Below are 13,624 nucleotides of genomic sequence, written 5' to 3'. Positions count from 1 at the left end.
GCGTGCTAATAACACTTACTAAATTTAGGATTTTTACTGCACTGTTTATTATTACACTTGGATTTATCTGCATTAAGGAAAGAAAGATTTGGTGGATCGCTGAAAGTATATTTGATCGAAGGACCTTCGGGTCCTTGATGTAGCAGATTGAACATCTCAGTTTCAAGAAAAGGACCTAGGAGCCCTGGCCAGGACACTACCTGTGAGTAGTGTCCTTACCAGCGCATACATGAGGACATGAACCTGTCATCTGGAATGCAGTGGTGCACCTTTACTCCTCACTGGAAAAAAAGAGTCTTAACAACATTATGTTCAGGTATTTTCTTCAATACTTACTTTCTTTCTTTCTTTCTTTCTTTCTTTCTTTCTTTCTTTCTTTCTTTCTTTCTTTCTTTCTTTCTTTCTTTCTTTCGTTCTTTCTTTTGTTCTTTCTTTCTATTCTTTGTTATGGCTTTGTCTGTCCAGTGTCCCGTAGTGGCATGCCAGACCTGCCCCAGTGAGCTGTAGAGCAATCTTGGAGGGATCATTTTGTGTGTGTAGCACTGAGCCGATATAACCTGACGCGACCGGCTGACCCAGCCAGTAATAGCCCAAGGTTAAGGGCCCGAGGGAAACTAGTCCCTTAACACGAGTAGTGCTGCTGTTACTGGCATGGTCAGCCTGACGCGAGGGTTATGTTCAGATAGTTCATATACATGTGCTAATGGTGTGTTTCAATTAAAAGAAAGAAATCTCCCCTACTGCCCGGCGCCGCGTATTATTTCAGAGGTCCGTTTTCCTTGTTTTTGACCTTGACGTCATCAACAAGGAAAAGATACTTGGAAAATACAGCGTGGCATCAGCAGCAAGGTAAGATTTCTTTTGCCTTTTTTGTTTCATTAAAATAAATGATTAACCCCTGCGTGTGAGGTACTTGGGTGCTAAGAGGCGTAGGTGACGCGTGCGAGGGGAAGGGGCTGCAAGAAGCGCAGCATTATACCAGCCTGGATTCCTAGTTCCTCATTGGCTAGCACACCCTTCTAAGGTGGCAATGTAGCCTGCAGCCTGTAGCAGACATCATGGGAATGAAGGTGACATTTTTGCATGTCAAGTTTATCAAAAGAAATAGATCATTCTGTACCTGATGTATTTTGCCAGATGATCTCTCCGTGGCTGTGCAGTCAAGACTATGAGAGAGGAATGACTTAGTGGTGATGACTGGTGCTCATCCTTGTGCAAGACCGGTGGAGGGCAAAGCAGAGTGGCAGCTAAAATGGCATATCCACTATCTTGCTCTGTTAGCTCCAGCACTGTTATGGGTGTCCCTGTCTTTCCCTAGTTAGGAAGAGTGGAAATCACTTGATTTTCTGATAGTGAAGCTATTTTAGCTGAAATGGTAAGAAAGTGTTGGCAAGAGCAAAAGCCACAATATAATTAATTGGAGAATGGCACACTAATACTCTTTTTATTGCATGTTCGCACTGAAGTAAATGTGAAGTCACCTGCTATGTTCTGATGACGCTGACCGCAGCACTATGTTGGACAGCAGTGAGCAGGCAGACTACAAGAGGAATAGGGGAGGGAGAGGAATAGGGGAGGGAGAGGAGGGCAGCTGCATCACTATTAATCCATTAATACAAGTGGTGACTTAACCTGGGCTGCCACAACACCAACTGCTCCTGGTTTGAAACTGGGGGACTTTGGTCTTCCTGTATGTGAGGCACTCTGGAAACTGAAACCACATTGAGCATTTTGTGCCTGATTTACATCTTCAGAGTGAGGGGCAACCGATGGCTAGAGGGACACCATACAGGACCACTTGCACATAGGTGAACAGTGGTGGAAATGTGTCCCTTGCAGTTAATGTTGTCAACAGGGGCCTCAAAGATATCATGGCCTCCATGGAGACAATGCATAATGTGATTGATAACTTTGAAAGACATTATTCTATTGAGTCAATGTCTGAAGCCCTTGAGATGCCGAATGAAGACTGATGAGAATTGGCTGCAGTAGGCAGATGAGCAGATTGATGTGGACATGGGAACAGTAGAAATGGTGATTTGGGCCTAGCAGACTTTTGTGACAGGATGATGAAAGCCATGTCCCAAAGCTGCAGCACAGAGTAAATACTAGGAGGCGAGATGAAGTGAAGTATCTAGGGTTGCATTCCTTGCTTGTGTCACATGGCTGATGGAACACACAACTACTGACAGCAGAATAAGCTAAAAGGGATTTATTAAACAAAATTAAAGCGTGCAATAATTGCCTGGAAATTGATTTAAGAAGGCTGTAACATGAAGATTCTTGGGAAGCATAGTCCAAGATTTTCTGTTTAAGTCACCCTAGCATTCAGTCTATATCACTTCTTCGGGGGACAGGAAGGACTCTCCACCTCACTGTCTTCCTCCCTTTGCCAAGTGCCCTAAGGTCCTCATATTCACTTTGATTCTTCTTCTCCCTATGACTTATTCCCTTCATATGAGGGAGGATAGCTCAGCAGCAGCGTGCGTGTCTTGGAAGCAAGACGACACTAAGCAACACAGGTTCGATCCCCGGGTCCGCGCTTAGAAACCTTTGGGTGTTTAAGCGCGTTATAAATACGTAACTAAGACAAAAAAAAAAAACAATTCTTGTAACAGCGCCTCCATGCCTGCGGGCTGTGTGAGCGCTTTATAAATGTACAAAATGAAAAATAAAGTAAATATGGGGCCAAGGGCTCTCTCCCTGTTCCTCAGACATATGGTACCCTACTCACTAATCTGCACCCAGGGATATAGTGCTCTGCTCACCCTCTCAGTGATTTAGTTCCCAGTACAATAAATAATCCACACCCCGGGGATATAGCGCCTACTGATTCTCCCAGGGATATAGGGATCTGCTCACCCTTCCACTCCCATTCATGTAGTGCCGTACTCACCCGCCCATGGATATAGTGCCCTGCTCACCCGCTCCCTTCACTGGAGCACATCGCTGTTCTGCATTCCTGGGACTCTCCTCTTCTCCTTCCCCCTCTAGGGTCAAAGTCACCCGCTCCCTCGCTGCTTCTCACCCCTCCATTATCAATGAGATTTGCCGAATTATCTGTCTTCCAAAACTAAAGAGAGCATCTTGCTGCCGTGTTCAGTGCACAGTGGAGATATGTGTTTTATTTAGAACTCTTTAAAATCTGGCAGGAACTTGCCAATTCTACCGCAGTCTCCGTTTCTCCTCCCTCTCCCAGACCCTCTGCTCTGCACTGGCCACCCATTTTGCCTCCTAAACGTTTGACATCCTGTCCTCTTTGTCTTTGGCTCCCCTCCAACCCCCACCTTCTCTCGCCGCCCTTGCTTACCTCGTCCCCCCATACTCTCCTCTCTCTTGCCCTTTGCACTAGATGAGATCTCTAGAGTTGTCTGCTCTATGAAAATCTACTCTAAACAGGTGCTCCCCTGTTCCTTCAGAACCATCAAGGACAACATTGACACCCTCGTCCCAGCCTTGGCTGACCTCTTCAACCACTCTTTTGCCACAGGCTTTTACCCTCAATCAATTAAGCACTCTCTTGTGCACCCTCCCCTAACAAAGCTGTCTGCTGATCCTTCTTGCCTGGCTAAAAATCGCCCTATCTCTATCACCCCTTTTTTGGGCAAACTCATGGAGAATCTGGTCATCTGCCAACTGACACTCCACACCGAAATGGTTGGCTGCCTCAATGACCATGAGTCTTGTTTCAGGGCAGCCAGAGGCATGGAAACTGCTCTCCTGAGCACCCACGAAGACCTACTCTCTTACTTGGACTCTAACACTTCCTTTGTTCTGATCCTCCTCGATCTGTCTTCTGCTTTTGATACAGTCAACCACTTCATCCTCATAAACCGTTTCCATGATGCCCTAGGCATCATGGACAGGGCACTGGTGTGGCTGACCTCCTTCCTCTCTAACAGATCCTCCCAAGTGCAAATGGGTCATTTTCTCTCGTTAACCTCAATCTCTACCTATGGCATCCCTCAGGGCTCGATCCTATCGCCATGGCTCTTCAACATCTACCTGGCCCCTCTGGCCCACCTGATCTCCACTTTCTCCCCTCATTTCCAGTGTTACGCAGACAGCACACAGCTCCCTTTCAAGCTGCCCTCCCCTACTCCCTCCTCATCCTCTTCCTCCCTCATACCTGACTGTCTGATTGCTATTCAGGCATGGTGCTCTGCCAATGATCTCTGCCTTAATGCCAGTAAGACAGAGATCCTTCTGACTGGGACGCTTGCTCCCTGTCTCCCCTTCCCCTACTCTCTGGCCAGCGTCCTTTGGTTCTCACCCTCATCCACTTGAGGCAACAAACCTTGGAATCATCTTTGACTCCTCTCTCTCTTTCTCTCCACACATCACAGACCTTGCCAAGTATTCCAATGTTCAGATTCACCTCGTCAGGGACATTCTACCTTTCCTCACCTTCGCTGAGGAACTCAATGTCTCCAGAGCCCTGGTTCTCTCTAGGCGTAACTACTGCAATAGCCTCTTCCTCAACCTGCCTCTTTCCTCCCTTGTCGCTCTTCAACTAATCCAGAATAGGACTGTGAGATTTATCCTTGGCCTCAAGCCCAGGGACCACATCTCTGCAGCCCTAAAATATCTCCATTGGCTGCCGGTGACTGCAAAGGTCAAATGCAAGACCCTTAGCATGATCCACAAGGCTGTCTGTGGGACTGGACCTCTCTACCTCCAAGTTTCCCTCCCAAAATACCAGCCTGCCAGAGTCCTTTGGTCTTTTGGCTCCAACTCTCGGCAGGTCAAATGTTTCTCCAAGCAGAGAGTTGGAGGTAGACCCCTTCCCTTGGCCGGTGCCTCCCTATGGAACAGCCACCCTCCCCCTAAAAACAATCCTTTTCTATTCTTCCTTCCCTCTCCCCCTTCCATGCGAAACTCTCCATATGCCACTACGACTGGGGCCTGCTCCCTTCAAAGTCTTGCAGGGGCCAGACCACCCCCCACTGGTCCCCCCAGCATCCTTTGCCAGCACTTGCCCTCTGGCTCCCTTTGCCGGCTTACCCCAACTTGGTCCTCCCTGTCCACCACACTCACCCCCGCTCTTCCCCCTGGCACTGCAGCCTTGGCCTGACCAGCACTTGCCCACCCCCACCTGTGTGTACTCCCCACTACTGCACTTCTCCCTCAACCCTGTACCCCCTTCCACTTCACCTTGTCTTGCACTTGCACAGTTGGATTATCACAAGACCAATATAACTGGTCTTTGTTGTTGCACTTTTGCGATTCCCATGCCCCCCTCCCCCGCCATCTTGTCTTGTGGCACCTGGAAACACCTGTTTATTGGCGCAATACAAATGTCCAATAAAATAAAAAAAATAAAAATGAGAGACAGATGAACAAGCAGCAATGATTGCTGGACTTTTAAACACTATTGCCAAAGCTATTTTATAGCATGCTTCCAACTTGTTATATTTGTCTGTTTGTAGTCGAGTTTGAGCCTACTGATAACAGGTTTCTTTTGTTTGAAAAGTATATTACAGAGACAGTGAGTATGTAGTTTGGTGTTTCTTTAGGAATAGGTATTTTTGAGATGCTGATATAACTGGTACCATTTGACGGATCAGCATGAAAATATATGCTTTTCCTTCTAAACCTTCTGGGAAAGGCTCTTGCTTTTCCATCCAGGGGGGTAAGGTTAATGTAGAGTTGCAGTAGATGGAACCCAAATCTGCTTCTCCCTTGTCAGTTCTGATGTCTTGCTTCTCTAGACTGTCTATTCTTCCTCCTTTGTGTTTGAGCTTCAATATCCAGCAATTTCTACCCATGAAGCATTGTTTGCCTCTGTGTTTTGGATTGGACAGACTCTTTGTGATTTTTTGTTTCACGTTCGCACACCCACCATGGCCTTCGCTTTATTGACCAATTGAATGTGTTGTGTCATAAGCATGTGTTTCATCTACAAATGTGCATCAACATTTTATCTTTATGTTTGTAAACTTGTAATGCGCTCCTGGTACCCATGGGATTAAGGGCGCAGGACATAAAGAACAAGACAGTGCAGAGTCAGATACAAAAAGCAACCTCTGGGGGCAAGGCACTCCAAGCGTGTGGAGCTGCTATATTAAAGGCACCTTCCCTCACTTTGTTAGTTTTGCATCAAGTGGTTTTGAGAATGTTTGAGTTATCACATCTTAAGGATCTGGGATTGTATTTCTTTTTTCCACGGCATCCAGTAGATATAAAGGCATATGCCCCATGATGCATTTCTGGGTGATTAATAGTAGCCTAAAGTGTACTCTGGCTTGCACAGGGAGCCAGTTCAGACTCTGTCTTGAATCTGTTAAGCAGCTTCACTCCAACACTACAGCTAAGTCAATGCCTAGTCTGGGATGCTGAGGGAAACCCTTATTAATATATTTTTAGGTCCAGTTCATGTACTCTGGATGACAACCCTTATATAACACCCCTCTCTTAGAATCCCCCTTACCCCACTGAGCCAAGAAGTAGGTCTGTTTTGCAAATTTAAAAGGTTTATTTGAGAAATATAACAATATATATCTATCACACTTTTATAATAAATTAATATTGGATATCACACTTAAAATATGACAGTGATCAACAATGGATAATGTTCTACTGGTAAACTGATTTGGTTACTTAGAAGTAGTATAGAGGATGAGGTAGCTGAAATGCTTCATGGTTTCAAGGAAATGCAAGGTGGAATAAATGCAGTACAGAAATAAACTGATATGGTTTCACAAGAGATAATATGTTCACTTTTCCCCTGGTGGCAATTCACCCCGCCCCTTATATGAAATGCAAGGAGATGGAAGTAACACACACAGTCTTCAGGAATACAATCAAATACAATATGGAATTCAGTTACCCCCCCCAACAAGCTTAGACAACAGGTATGCTTTTTAAAACACGGGCAAGAGTGCTTTGTAATGTGGTGGCAAGGAAGTGAAAAATGCTAAAATTGCTTTTAATTCCATATAGGAGGTTCAGGGTGAGTGGTAGACACTTTAAATCAGTTCAGGCCAGCCCTAACAATGGTTCAGGGATGGTTATCAGGTTGCAAACGAATTTTAGCAGTTCAGGCAAAAGCGGCTATCTTTTTACAGATGACGAAATCAGGCCAAATTGCAAATCGCGGTAAATTTTGCGAGTGCGTAAATCGCGATTACGGCAAAAGTATAAGGAGTATCAAGCCTAGAATCTCAGCTTCAAAATGAAAGTTAAATTTCGTTCCTAGCCCAAACGGTTCAAGAGATACGGACGATTTAATAAAGGTAGATTTTCGGATTTAAAGTAAAACTCAAATGACAGGTGACAGCTTGCAGCTTTAGAATGACAGATGACAGTTCTCAGTTTTAAAGATGACAGAATGACACGATTCTAGGAGGCAGTTCTAATAGGTTAAAATAGCTTGAATTAGATTATTTTAACTAAGAGATTGGTTCTGCACAGTTCTGCTAGGTACTCACAATATAAATTTGAAATAGGCCTCATGATGGATCTGGTCAACACGTCCAGCAGCGGTTCTCTCTGCTCGGCAAGTCAATCAGGCACCGGTCCTGCTCACAGCGATCCGGATCTCTGGTTCTGCTCACAGCGGTCTGGGTCTGGTCAGCGGTTCCGGCAAAAGTTCTTGGCAAAGAATTCAAACAGCTCGCCCGGCTGTTGAATAGTTTGGTTAGGTTTGCTGGATTCGGAAGGCCTGTTGAGAATACTTTTGCTTGCAGTGGGCCTTCTAGGTTCAAAGTTCTGTAGTCTATGGGTCTCTGGTTCTGGTCTCTGTCTGGATGGGATGTCGGCCGTCAAAATGCTCCGCAGAAATGGAAAATGAATGTCTCTACCTGTCCCAGCAGTCTCTTTTTATGTGTTTTGGAAGTGGGTGTGTGCATGGCATAACTGAGCCTGCCCCTCTCTACTTGTCATTGGCCCAATTCTCCCCTCTCCCATGATTGGGGGAATTGGGTTGTGAGTCAGAGTGATGAGGTCTGTATATGGGTCAGAGGATCCTCCCATGGTCAGTTTGCCCACAAATCTATATTTGATTCAAATACATATTTCCCAGATACACAATTTGTTGAAATTACATGTACACATTATATATTCCTTATGGTCCATGCTTGTCCGCCTCTGATCTTCCTGGGTGCTTGCATTCAAAAATGACAACATTTAGCGCTTTTTGACTGGTTTACCAATATCGGATATTTACCAAAAATTGCACACATGTGCGCAAGGAGTATGGACATTAATTGATGAAGTGTCAGATTTTTAACATGCAGACATTTGGAGTAAGACCCTATTTTCCGTAGCAACCCCCCAGAATACACCACAGGGTCCTAACACCTCTTAAAACGTGCACAGAAAAATCACCAGAATAATGATATTACTTATATAATTCTGACAAGTCCGTACTATGAATTATCCATCTTTTTTAAAAATTATGCTCTGGCCCAGATGGGTGTGGTTTAGGTTCCAAAGCACATGGGGGAAGCTTCTATCTGTCCCTGCCTCCAGCTCGGGTGGCTCCCAGAGGCACTTCTCCTCCCAATTCTCCCAAGAGGAAGCCACTTTATGGCCACCCCAATATAACATGTGCCTGAGTCTAGGACAAGGCTTTGTTCAACCTCCTGCAGGTGCCCCTCCCCTTATCTAATCAGAGAGGTGTCATATCCTTTTGGTGGGGAAGCAGGAGGCAGCCAGGCCTGGGAATGCAGTTTGATCAAGTTTCAACTCCTGTCGGGGGTTGTTGTCAGGCAGAATTAAGCTAAATGTCACTTTAGTTCCCAGTTTAAATCAAAACTTCCAATTTTTACATATACATTAAATAATTACTTCCTTCAAGTCATTTCAGAATATAGTTTTACATTGTATCCACCTCTTAGCAAGTCTTTCCTTGGCCTGGTTTGGGTTCATCTGTTCAGTTTTACACAAAAGTCTGGTGGTTTTAAAACGCCGCTTTCTGATAGTGGTGAGTACCGGTATTGCATCCATTTTTGAGTTGTCTTGAATTTGACAGGAGATTTTTGCTATTGTTTTGATGGGCATCCTTACAATTGAGTGGTTATGTGGAACCCCCCCACAAGAAGGTTGTATCTTTGGAGTGGTCTTGTGCCAACTGCGCAGTTCTCCTGGACTCTGGGATGGAATGATGGGCGGCGGCAGCTCATCCCCACATCTACCCAGTCTATTGATTCAGCATGGGTCAAAACCCTTCACACATCTGAGACATGATCTCTGTGATTCAGTCATTTGACAGTCCTTACTGCCCTATTCTGGATCACCTGAAGACAGCGGAGATCAGTTTGGGTGGATCCAGCTAAGAGACTACAACTGTAGTCTATCTTAAAGCATATAATGGCTCTTGCTAGCGTTTCTGAGTTTTTTCCGGAGATCAGAGTGCAGAGATGGCACAGAAGTTTAATATATTAGGAGGAAGTAGAGACTAGGCTGCTAATTTGGGCCTTCATATTCGGGTTTTTGTCCAATATAACACCTACCCCCCCGCCCGACTACGCTTTGATTCAAGTCGAGGGGAAGTCGGGTGCAAAGGATGTTTTGAGCCCTTGCGCTGTTATGTCCGCATTTTCTTCTTCCAATTCTGTAGATGGCACAGTTCAGCATCTTTTCCTCCACCCAGGTAGATCGATCGGTTCTCCTCGCCGGTCCTGATGGGAATATTGGGCGGTACCCTGGGCCCCTCGGGTCTCTGCTCCCGGTCCCCGGTCGTCCTCCTTGGTCAGTCTCCATGTTTTCCTCTCTCCTAGGATGATAAAGCAAAAGCGGCAATACTCATTCCTAGACATTTTTCCACCACTATTAATGGTGTGGCGAACATGTACATTTTATACATCCGAATGCATTTAGCAGTCTGATTTTAAAAACAATATATAACAGGGAACATTTGCATTATGTTACTATATTTTTGATATGTGGAATATTTTAGAGTTTGAACTGACTTACTCTGGAGCGGCCCCCTCTGGTATTGCAGAGGACTCCTCCAGTTGCTGCAGGGTGTGCCTGGGATGGCAACACTTTAACTGATTTATATGTACCCACTTGTCTTCCCCCTCTGCCGAACTGCCTTTGGGGATGCGGATCTTGTACGCTACAGGGGAGATCTTGTCTATAATTTCAAACGGTCCCTTCCATGTAGGCAAACATTTTCGCTGTTTGGCCTGGTTCCTATGGAAATTGTATAGATAGACCCGGTCCCCCACAGTATATTCCTTCCTGGTGGTCTTCAGGTCGTAGTGGGTTTTCATGCTATCAACTGATCTTTCTAGATTCTGCTGAGCATAGGCAAAAGCATGCTGAAGGTGTTTCCATACTCATGAGTTGTGGAGGCATTTATCAGTGTCTGCTCTTGGGTCCTGTAGAGCAAATGCTGGGGAAGCACCATCTTGCGCCCCGTCATCAACTCAAATGGTGACATTTTAGTTGCAGATGAAGGGGTAGATCTGATGGCCATTAGGACCAGAGGTAATCGGATATCCCAACTTGGCCCAGAATCTGCCACAAACGTTTTCAATATGCTCAAAATGGTTCGGTTGTATCTCTCCACTGCTCCAGAAGAAGCTGGCCTTTAAGCAATGTGTAGCTTCCTTTAACCCCCAGTATCTCCCACATCTTTGTCATTACTTCACTGGTGAAGTGGCTACCTCTGTCTGACTCAATCCTTTGAGGTAGACCAAAATGGGAAAAGATGCGGTTAATCATCAGGGCAGCTGCTGTTTCTGCCTTGCAGTTTGGGGCTGGGAGACATTCCACCCACTTGGTAAACATGCATGTAACAGTCAACATGTACTTGTTTCCTCTAGACGAGCGAATTACAGGGCCTACAAAGTCGATTTGCAAATCTGACCATGGCAGTGTCATCCCCCTCTTTTGGAGAGGCGCACGGTGTGTGAGGGATAATGGCTGAAATTGTGCACACACAAGACAACCCTTCAAGTATTGGTCGAGGTCCTGCCCCATGTGTGGCCAGTATGCAACCTCGCTTAAGATTTCAAGTGTTGTATGAAACCCCCTATGACCGGTGGTGGCCGCATCCTGGGCGTGACTTAACATCAGGCTTCGGAATGAGGTAGGAACCACCCACTGATCATGGCCAGCTTGGGATTTCCTTACCAACAAACCGTCTTGGATTCGGAACATTTTTGGACATTTCATCAACACTCTTAGGTCCTCTTTCCCAATGTAATCGGTATCCGTCAGGGGAAAGTTCTCAGGGTCCTCAATGTGTTGGTAAAACTTACCAATTATTGGATCCCCCTTCTGAGCTGTAATCAAATCAGCATCAGGGGTCTCCTTACTCCATTGTGCAGTTGAAAGATCATTGTGAGCATTTGTCTGGGACCTAGTGATAGCAGTGACCTGGATTTCCCCCAACAGGGACTCTATTTCTATTAGATCCCTTTGGATGGCCCCGGTTTTGGCCAGCTGATCAGCTAAGTCATTTCCAGTTTTGTCTGGTCCCTCTACTTTGGAATGACCCTTGATCTTTTGACAGTAGATGGTCATCCCATTCGATGTGACCAGATCATCAATGTTTTGGATTAACTTCCCATGTTTCAGGGGTTTGTTATTAGCACATAACATGCCTCTGGTTTTCCAATTGACCAGGTGCTCCACGAACCCGTTCCGTGCATAATCCAAATCTGTGATTATGACCAGTTTGTGGAGTTGATGTTGGACAGCAGTGAGGATGGCCTGATGCACATCCATCAATTCTGCCACCTGACTACTTCGTGGTCCAATTTTGTATCCAGCGGAGGGTTCTGGAAACTCCTTCATCCATGCATTCCCTACGCCGGCCACCAGTTCTTTCTTCCCGTTGTTGTCAACATGGTAAGAGCATCCATCCACATAGACAGTGTGCATTCCCTCACACTTGTCTTCTTCAAAGACTTTGTGTGGGGAATTAGGGTATGCCTCCATGTTGTCCTTGATTTTTAGACTTTCGTCCTCGAGACAGTTTTATCTGGCACAATCATGCAAGTCAGCCAGACCTTGCGCGAGGGGACTCTTCTTGTTTTGGCCATATCTGACCTCCACAGGAAAGCCTTGCATTGACAGAATCCAGGAAGTAATTTGGGAATTACTCACATTTCCGGCCCGGATTCTGTCACTTTGGAGATATTGCAGAGACTGGTGTGGAGTCTCCACTATGATGTGTTCCCCCTGGATAAACGGGCGGTAATTCTTCAATGCCCACACCGTTGCCAGGAGTGCCTTCTCACAATCGTTGAATTTTTCCTCCACCGAGGATAAAGTTTTGCTCGCATAGGAGATTACTTTATTGACCTTGTCATGCTTTTGGTATAATACTGCCGTCAAGCACGTCTTAGAGAACCCTGTCTCCAGGAAGAACTCCTTGTTTCTGACAGGGTAAGCTAGGCAAGGCGCTTGTGAGAGGCTTCTCTTGAGTTGTCTTACTGCCTCGGATTGTTCTGACCCTATTCCCACTTGACCCTCCCCTTCAAGAGATGAATCAGAGGTCTAGTGATCTCTGCGTAGCCTTCAATGAACTTTCTGCTGTAATTAGTCAGTCCAAGGAGGCTCCTTAGTTCCCCCAGAGTGGTGGGGTCTTTCATTTTCTGAAGTGCTTCCACTTTCTTTTCCTGGGGACAGAGACCCTGATGAGCAATCTCATGCCCTAAGAAATTAGCACGGGTTCTACACCACTGTGCTTTCTGAAAGGAAAGTTTTGCTCCGGCGGCCCTCAACTGTGTCAGAACATAACGGATCTCCGCTATGTGGTCCTCCACAGATGAACTTTTGATGAGGACATCATCTACATAAGCCAGGTTACCCCTCGCACCCAGGTCGGGCATGGCCTTATGTAGGAAAATGTTGAATTCATTGCCGGAGTTGAGGTATCCGAAGGGAGTCCGGGTCCATGTGTACTGCTGGCCCCCAAAGGTAAAAGCCAGTTTGTATTGGTCCTCCCTACTGACAGGCACGGTCCAGTATCCATTGGTCAGGTCTATTGCTGTTAATACCTGTGACCCTTGAATCTGGGCCAGCCCTTAGTCAATGTAGGGCAGAGGCCATCGGGAAGTATGGACCCGTTTGTTGAGCTCCCTAAGGTCGGCGCAGAGTCTCCACTGGCCGTTTGGCTTCAATATTCCCAGCACCGGATTATTGAAGGTGCTGTGTACTGGGACTCAAGGTTCTTAATTATTTCAGTAAGGGACTCCATGGATGCGAGAGGCAAAAGATATTGCTTCACAAACACTGGAGTCATTCCAGGGTCCGTGGGAATTGTTGTTGTGTGGATGTCGGTGCGACCACAGTCATATGAGACTACCGCAAAGAGATCTTGGAAATTCAAGAAAACTTGTTTCAACTTTTGCTTCTGTTCCAGAGTCACACAGGCATCAGCTAGGTTGACTCTCTCTTCCACCATCTTCCTGAAGCCTGGAAAGACTTCTGGTTTGGCTATCTTAGCGGCCTCCTCCAGCTGGGAGGAGAAGTCCCTGGTCAGAGTGCTGATTTGGACTGGAGGCTTCAGGTGGGAAAGGCAGCCCTCATGGACCTGGAAAATCACAAGTCACATCTTCCTTACCATAAGGGCAAGAAGTGTACACCAGGAAGTTCCCCCCATGCAGGGTGAAAATCCTGTCTGGTGTTGTATTGTCCTCACTGTCACTGTCAAAACAGTCCT

The sequence above is a fragment of the Ambystoma mexicanum genome, chromosome 6q (genome assembly GCF_040938575.1).
Source record: "Ambystoma mexicanum isolate Mex_15411 chromosome 6q, UKY_AmexF1_1, whole genome shotgun sequence".
In the NCBI taxonomy this organism is placed as follows: domain Eukaryota; kingdom Metazoa; phylum Chordata; class Amphibia; order Caudata; family Ambystomatidae; genus Ambystoma; species Ambystoma mexicanum.
The sequence above is the reverse complement of the archived record's forward strand: the minus strand, read 5'-3'. Positions refer to the sequence as shown.